Source organism: Neoarius graeffei, chromosome 16, assembly GCF_027579695.1.
Source record: "Neoarius graeffei isolate fNeoGra1 chromosome 16, fNeoGra1.pri, whole genome shotgun sequence".
In the NCBI taxonomy this organism is placed as follows: Eukaryota; Metazoa; Chordata; class Actinopteri; order Siluriformes; family Ariidae; genus Neoarius; species Neoarius graeffei.
In genome coordinates this window covers 68664880-68672487 of record NC_083584.1, presented here as the reverse complement: position 1 = coordinate 68672487, position 7608 = coordinate 68664880, and the positions used below count along the sequence as shown (strand labels likewise).

The 7608-nt window shown below is 46.7% G+C and overlaps 1 pseudogene; it reads left to right on the top strand.

Annotated features, from left to right (window-relative positions):
- Window positions 1-240: 240 nt before the first annotated feature.
- On the top strand, window positions 241-1216 carry LOC132900283 (uncharacterized; annotated as a pseudogene).
- Window positions 1217-7608: the final 6392 nt, after the last annotated feature.

Here is a 7608-nt window from a genome sequence, read left to right as displayed (position 1 = left end):
ATGATGGCAAAGGGCTATGCTGAGAGAGTGCCCCCAGAGGATCTAGGCTGTAGTGATGGAAGGGTGTGGTACCTCCCACACCATGGGGTGTACCACCCTAAAAAGAAGCTGAGAGTCGTTTTTGATTGTGCAACAACTTTCCAGGGCACATCTTTAAACGCCCAACTTCTTCAAGGCCCAGATCTCACCAGCTCATTAGTCGGTGTTATCAGCAGGTTCTGAAAGGAGCTAATTGTTCTCATGGCAGATATCACAGCTATGTTTCATCAGGTCAGAGTACCAAGAACAAACTCTGATCTGTTACATTTTCTATGGTGGCCAGATGGAGAACATGATCAAGATCTGGTGGAACATAGAATGGTCGTCCATCTGTTTGGAGCCACATTGTCTCCTAGCTGTGCATCTTTTGCCCTCAAAGTGTGCTGAAGATAATCAAGACCTCTTCAGTCAAACGACTGTGGACACTGTCCTTAACAATTTTTATGTTGACGACTATTTGGCATCAGTTGGCACTGAAGAAGAGGCTCTAACCCTCTATCAGGAGCTGTGCGCACTCTGTAATAAAGGAGGATTTCAGCTCACTAAGTGGATCAGCAACAGTCGCAAGGTGCTTGCTGCTATACCTCAAGAAGACAGATCTCTTGAAGTTAAAGATCTGGACTTGGACAGTGAAAACTTACCAAAGGAAAGAGCCCTGGGAGTTCAATGGTGCGTTCAATCAGACTCTTTTGGGTTCAAGATAATGCTACGGGACAGGCCCCTGACAAGGAGAGGCATCTTATCTGTCATTAGTTCTATTTACGATCCCTTGGGATTCCTGTCTCCAGTCGTACTTGTTGCTAAAAGAATCCTGCAGAACCTGTGTAGATGTCAGCTGGGCTGGGATGACCCTCTGCCAGCCGCCACTGCTCAAGAATGGACTATGTGGTTGGAGGAGCTCAAACAGCTGGATGATTTCAAGGTTGTCAGGTGCTTTAAGCCTCCTGGTTTTGGAGAAGTCGCATCCACCCAGCTTCACCATTTTGCAGATGCGAGTGAGGATGGATATGGAATGGTGACATATCTGTTACAGCAGAACATCCATGGACAGGCTCACTGTGCCTTTGTATTGGGAAAGGCCCACATGGCACCGTTAAAATCCGTTACCATCCCACGGATGGAGCTTACTGTGGTAGTGGTGGCAAGCAGAATGGATAAGCTGTGGAAAAAAAGTTAAGGATGCCTCTGCAAGAGTCTGTGTTCTGGAGTGACAGTACATCAGTACTTAAATACATTAACAATAAAACCTCACGATTCAAAACCTTCGTGGCAAATCGTGTTGCAGAGATTCTCTCCACAACTGAATCATCTCAATGGAGGTACGTGAACACCTCTAGCAATCCTGCAGACCTGGCCTCTAGAGGAGCTAGGGTGAGCACATTCCTGAAGTCTGGTTGCTGGGACCAAGTTTTCTCATAGAACCTGAAGTTAGGTGGCCAGCAAACACTGAACTTTCTGGGAAGCTCTCCTCAGAAGACCCTGAGGTTAAGGCAGTTGTGTCTGTGAACGCTGTCCGGGCTGAAGAACAGGCTGACTCGGTCATGCGCTTCATTGGACACTTCTCGTCTTGGACCCGGCTGAGGAGGGCTGTCGGCTGGCTGCTTCGGTTCAGGAAGTGGAAGTTGTACTGTCAACAAAGGAGGAAAGAGCTGATGGAAGAGCTCACTCAGTCTGGTGCAGGAGGACAGCTAGAAAGGAGGCTGCAGGAAGAGATGCAAAGTGTGAAGGTGCAGGCTGTGGAGAAAGGACCCCTGTCGATGGAGGAGTTTGTTGGGGCTGAGAAGGCAATTAATCAGCTTTTGCCAACAGCAGAGGTTTCCAGACGAGCTGGCATGCCTGCAAAATGGGAAAAGGGTGAAGAAAAGCAGTCACCTCTACAAGCTTGACCCCATCTTGGAAGATGGTGTACTGAGAGTTGGTGGTAGGCTTAATCGAGCAGCCATGCCAGATGAGGCAAAACATCCAGCTATGCTGGCTAAGGACCTCCACCTTTCCACTCTCATCCTCAATCATGTGCATCAGGTCACAGGTCATGGTGGGCATAACCACATGCTGTCACAATTGCATCAGAAGTACTGGATTCCAGGCACCTGTGTTGCCATAAGGAAGGTTCTGTCAAAGTGTGTGGTCTGTCATCGGCTGAATGCAGCACCAGCAAATCAGTACATGGCAGATCTTCCACATGACAGGGTTTCTCTTGATGAGCCACCTTTCACCAGGGTAGGGGTGGACTGCTTCGGACCTTTTGAGATCAAACGAGGCCGAAGTATGATAAAGAAGTATGGGGTGATCTTTACATGCCTGGCTATAAGAGCTGTACACTTGGAGGTGCTATCATCTTTGGGCACAGATTCCTTTATCCATGCCCTCAGATGCTTCATGGCAAGGCAAGGCCAAGTGCTGGAACTATGGTCAGATAATGGAACGAACTTCGTTGGGGCCGAGCGCAAACTGAGAGAGGCAATAGGGAGATGGAATCATGACCAGATCAGTGACTACCTCCTCCAGAAAGGCATGAAATGGACATTCAATCCTCCTGCTGGGTCTCATCATGGTGGAGTGTGGGAGCGGCTGATAAGGTCTGTCAGGAAAGCCTTGAATTCTGTCTTGCGAACACAGAGCCTTGATGAAGAGGGCCTCTACACAGTCTTTTGTGAGGTTGAAGCCATCATCAACAGCCGCCCCATTACTAAAGCCTCAACTGATTTGAATGACCTGGAAGCACTGATGCCCAACCATCTCTTGCTGCTCAAATGCAAACCGTCATTACCACCAGGGGTATTCCAGAAGGAAGACGTGTACGCCCGTCGGTGTTGGAGACAGGTTCAGTACATGTCCGACTTGTTCTGGAGGCAATGGGTGAAAGAATACTTACCTCTACTTCAGGAGCAGCAGAAGTGGCAGGCCATCAAACGGAACTTCATCCCTGGAGACCTTGTTATCATTGTGGATGACACTGCTCCACGCAATTCATGGCTCACTGGAAGAATTGTGGAAGCGGATCAAGACAGAAGAGGACATGTTTGCAGAGTTCATGTCAAATCAAAAACTGGATTCTTGGAGAGACCCATCACTAAAATATGTCTGCTTCAGGAAGCAGAGGACTGATGAGCTATATGGATAACAAATAAAAGAGTAATACAACCTAAAGAAAAAAGGCATTTAAAAGATGATTCTCAGGAGTTCTAGATCCAATAATAGTAACTAATAGTGGTTGAATATTGGTTATTAGTGCTTTTTTGTCTCCTACATATTTGGTTGTTTTGTAATTATGGCCTAAAGCATAATTAGGGGCCAGAATGTAGGAGCCATAAATACTTTCTTCTTCTTATTATTATTTTTTCATTATGGTGTCAACTTTATGGGTATCGGTTTATTTGGTTTGTGTTTTCATTTTATTGGTTACTTTTGGACATGGGTGTGGCGCTGGGTGTGTGCGGTGCGCAATTGGGAGCCTTAATTAGCCTTACTTGACACCTGTGCTTCAGTTCAGTTTGGTGTGGGGTGAGCACGGGGAGAGCTATCTTTTGTGTACCGCACATCGCATGGACTCACCTAAAACTTCTGTTCGTTTGGATGTTTTTTTGCTCTGCCCTGTACTTGGAAAGACTACTGGAGTCTAAATGAAATGGAGAGCAATAAACTACAGAAACAGGAGTAATCATGTGTACATTGGATTATTGAGTGCGCATAAGACAATTGTTTCCCCTGCTTAGCCCACCGCGGCTTCTGAACATTTGGTTAGTTGGATCTGGTAGCTGCAATAATTAGTAAAGATAGACTGTATTGAGTGACACAAGACACTCAAACCGGTGAACAAATAACCCAGTTGTTAATCCCAAAGAGCCGGAGGGAACTTGTATTCCATGCGGCTCACTTTAATCCCATGGCTGGACACTTACGAAAGGATAAAACACCTAGCCCGAATAACGGCCCAGTTCTGTTGGCCAGAGATTCATGGGGACGTTCGTCGGTGGTGTGCAGCATGCCACAAATGCCAATTAGTAAATCCCACGGCCACTCCAAAAGTTCCTTTGCGCCCTCTCCCTCTAATCGAGATCCACTTCAAAAGAATTGGTATGGATCTCATTGGGCCATCAGTCAGCAGAAGGATATTGCTTTATTTATTCTGGTGGACTATGTAACGTGATATCCAGAAGCGGTGCCTCTCCGCAATATCTCAGCATGCAGTCTTGTGGAAGCGCTCTTCCATATTATCTCCCAGGTTGGGATTCCAAAAGAAATCCTGACAGACCAATACACTTTGTTTATGTCACACACAATGCGCAAGCTGTATAGGTTGTTGGGAATTAAATCTATCCGCACCAGTGTTTATCACTCACAAATGGATGGTTTGGTAGAGAGGTACAATCAAAGACTTTAAAATCTAATTAGAAGTTTTTGGGACAGATGGCTAGAGCCCCTGTTATTTGCAGTACGAGAGGTCCTGCAAGCCTCCATGGGATTTTTCCTATTTGAATTATTATATGGGTGAAAGCCACATGGCATCGCTGATGTGCTGCTGGAAAATTGGGAGGAGGGACCTTCGCCTAGTAAAAATGAAATTCAATATGTTCTTGAGCTGCGTGCAAAGCTCCACACCCTCACACACTTAACCTAGGAGAATTTGTGGCAGGCACAAGAACATCAAGCCCAGCTGTATGACAGAGCAGGCGCCTTAGAGCAGGGGTGTCAAACCTGATCCATAAAGGGCCGTGTGGCTGCAGGTTTTCATTCCAGCCATGCAGCAGTACCCTGATTTGGCTTATTCAATCAACTGACACACCCACCCTTTAATCAAGAGTGGGTGTGGCTGCAAGTATTTGACTGTGTGAAGACAGTTCAGTTGATTGAATGAGCCAAGTCAGGTGTGCTGCTGCATGGCTGGAATGAAAACCTGCAGCCACAAGGCCCTTTATGGATCAGGTTTGACACCCCTGCCTTAGAGAGTTCACTCCGGGAGACAGAGTACTTGTATTATTGCCCGTGTCGAGTTCCAAATTAGTTGCCAAGTGGCAAGGGCCCTTTGAAGTCATATGGCGAGTCGGGGACATTGACTATGAGGTGAGGCGAATGGATAGGGGCGGGGCTCTACAAATATACCACCTTAACCTATTAAATCGTTGGAATGATGGGGTCCCTGTGGCATTGGCAGTTCCAAAGAAGGTGGAGCTGGGGCCAGAGATAAAAAACAACCAAAACCACAACCTGAACTGCTCTGGTCCCTTGTGGAGACCACCTCTCACTGGCCCAACTTCCAGAGGTGGCCAAGTTGCAGGAGGAATTTTCTGATGTGTTCTCGCTCCTTCCCAGCTGCACCCACCTCATAGAACACCACATTGAAATGCCCCCAGGGGTGGTGGTTCATAGCCACCCATACCACTCACCCGAACACAAAATAAGGTGGTTTGGGACGAACTAAAGGCCATGCTTGATATGGGCATAATTGAGGAGTCACACAGTGACTGGAGCAGCCCTGGTACCCAAGGCTGATGGGTCAGTCCAGTTCTGTGTGGACTATAGAAAAGTCAATGTGGCTTCTAAATTCGATGTGTACCCAATGCCTTGTATTGATGAGTTGCTTGACTGGTTAGGCACGGCTCGCTTTTATTTGACACTGGATTTGAGGAAGGGATATTGGCAGATCCCCTTGACTCCTCTATCCCAAGAGAAAACAGCTTTTTCCACACAGTTTGGATTACACCAGTTTGTCACACTTCCTTTTGGGTTGTTTGGGGCTCCCACTATGTTCCAGCAGCTCATGGACAAGATCCTCTGCCCCCATGCCACCTATGTGACAGCCTACTTAGACAACATAATTATATACAGTAGAGACTAGCCGCGGCACATAGAACACCTTAGGGCTGTCCTTAGGTTGCTGAGGTGGGCAGGTCTCACAGCCAACCTGAAGAAGTGTGCAATTGGGCAGCTGGAAGTACAATATCTGTGTTTCCACTTGGGTCATGGGCAGGTGCATCCCCAAATTGACAAGACAGCAGTGGTTGCAGCCTGCCCGAGGCCCAAGACCAAAAAGGGGGTGAGACAGTTCCTGGGGCTGGCTGGCTACTATCGTAGGTTCATACCTAATTATTTGGACATCACCAGCCTGCTGACTGATCTTACTAAAAAGGAAGCACCAGATCTGGTCCAGTGGATGGAGCAGTGGCAACCAGCTTTCACCAGGGTAAAGGCTGCACTGTGCGGGGGGCCACTCTTACACTCCCCTGACTTCTCTCTCCCCTTTATTTTGCAGACGGACACATCAAACAGAGGGCTAGGGGCCATTTTGTCCCAGGAGGTGGATGATGAGGAACACCCCATGCTGTATATCAGTTGCAAGCTCTCTGTGACACAGAGCTCTGCAGATTGAGGTCTATCCCTGCATTACACTACACTGCACCACATTACACTATACTGACACATAGTAGCATTGGAAGCTACAAGCTGCGGCTGGCCAGCAACTAAATAACTTTGTGGGTGCACACGCAGGTTGTTTGTAGTGTTTATGTGCAATGGTTATGCTTATCTATCATCTTTTCTGACTATGCACAGTTACATTAACTGTATAACAGCACACACATGCATATTAAGTTCAGGTCATTTATTTCACGTATCTGTGATTGGGTATGCGAGAGCTGCATTTTCCCGTTGCTTCACTGTGTTCGTTTACTGCAGGGCTTCCAGGTTCCTGGGTCAAAGGACCTGAACTACAGAGGCCGGGGTGGCTTTGTAGTGCCAGTCTCGGGCATGCGCCCCAGCTCATGTATGGATTGTAGTGGTTTCACCCAATTAACATTAATTATGTGTATTGTACAAAATGTATGCATTTATTGTAATTGGGCATTTTGTTTATGAATTATAGAGATTATTGGCATGCACTTAGATCTGAAATTATGTAAATGTATGGTTTATGCAATGTTGGTAACATAAAGTAATTGTTGTCTTCCAGTGGGGACAGGACACTATATCTAGCCCTCTGAAGGGAGGTGGATTAGTTGAGTCATGGACACTGTTATGTAGTAGTCCTGTAATGTGCATTTAATCAGGTGGTGCAAACATAGTTCAATACAGTATTCTGTTTTGTAGACAAAGGGTTTTTTTTGTAATAATTACTTGAACTTTTATTTTATTCTTAAGTTATTTTGTGTTAAATTTCTGCTGCCACTTTGGGAAACCGGACCCAATAAAACATCTTGTATTAAAATTTCTATCTTTGGCTGTTGTCCATCATTGTCACATTTAAAAACCTACATGACATATGGTGTCAGAAGTGGGATGGCCGCCCAAAGAAAAGTGACTCATTTGACCCAAAGAGGAGCTGCTGCCCAAAAATTATCAGCCAAGGCAGCTACACTGAAAGATGATGACTGGGAGATGGATCAATCCTCAGTAGAGCTGGAGCCAGCAGAAGCAGCCGCCCAGGACTACAGGAAACGGGGAGCCAGACCAAAGACTGCAAAGGGAGTGGAAGGTGCAACATCCTGGGCACGGCCATCTGTTTCAGCCACATCACTAACTGAGCTGGTTTGAGATTTCCTCACGGTGCAGAAGATGAGGGATGATGCCCGG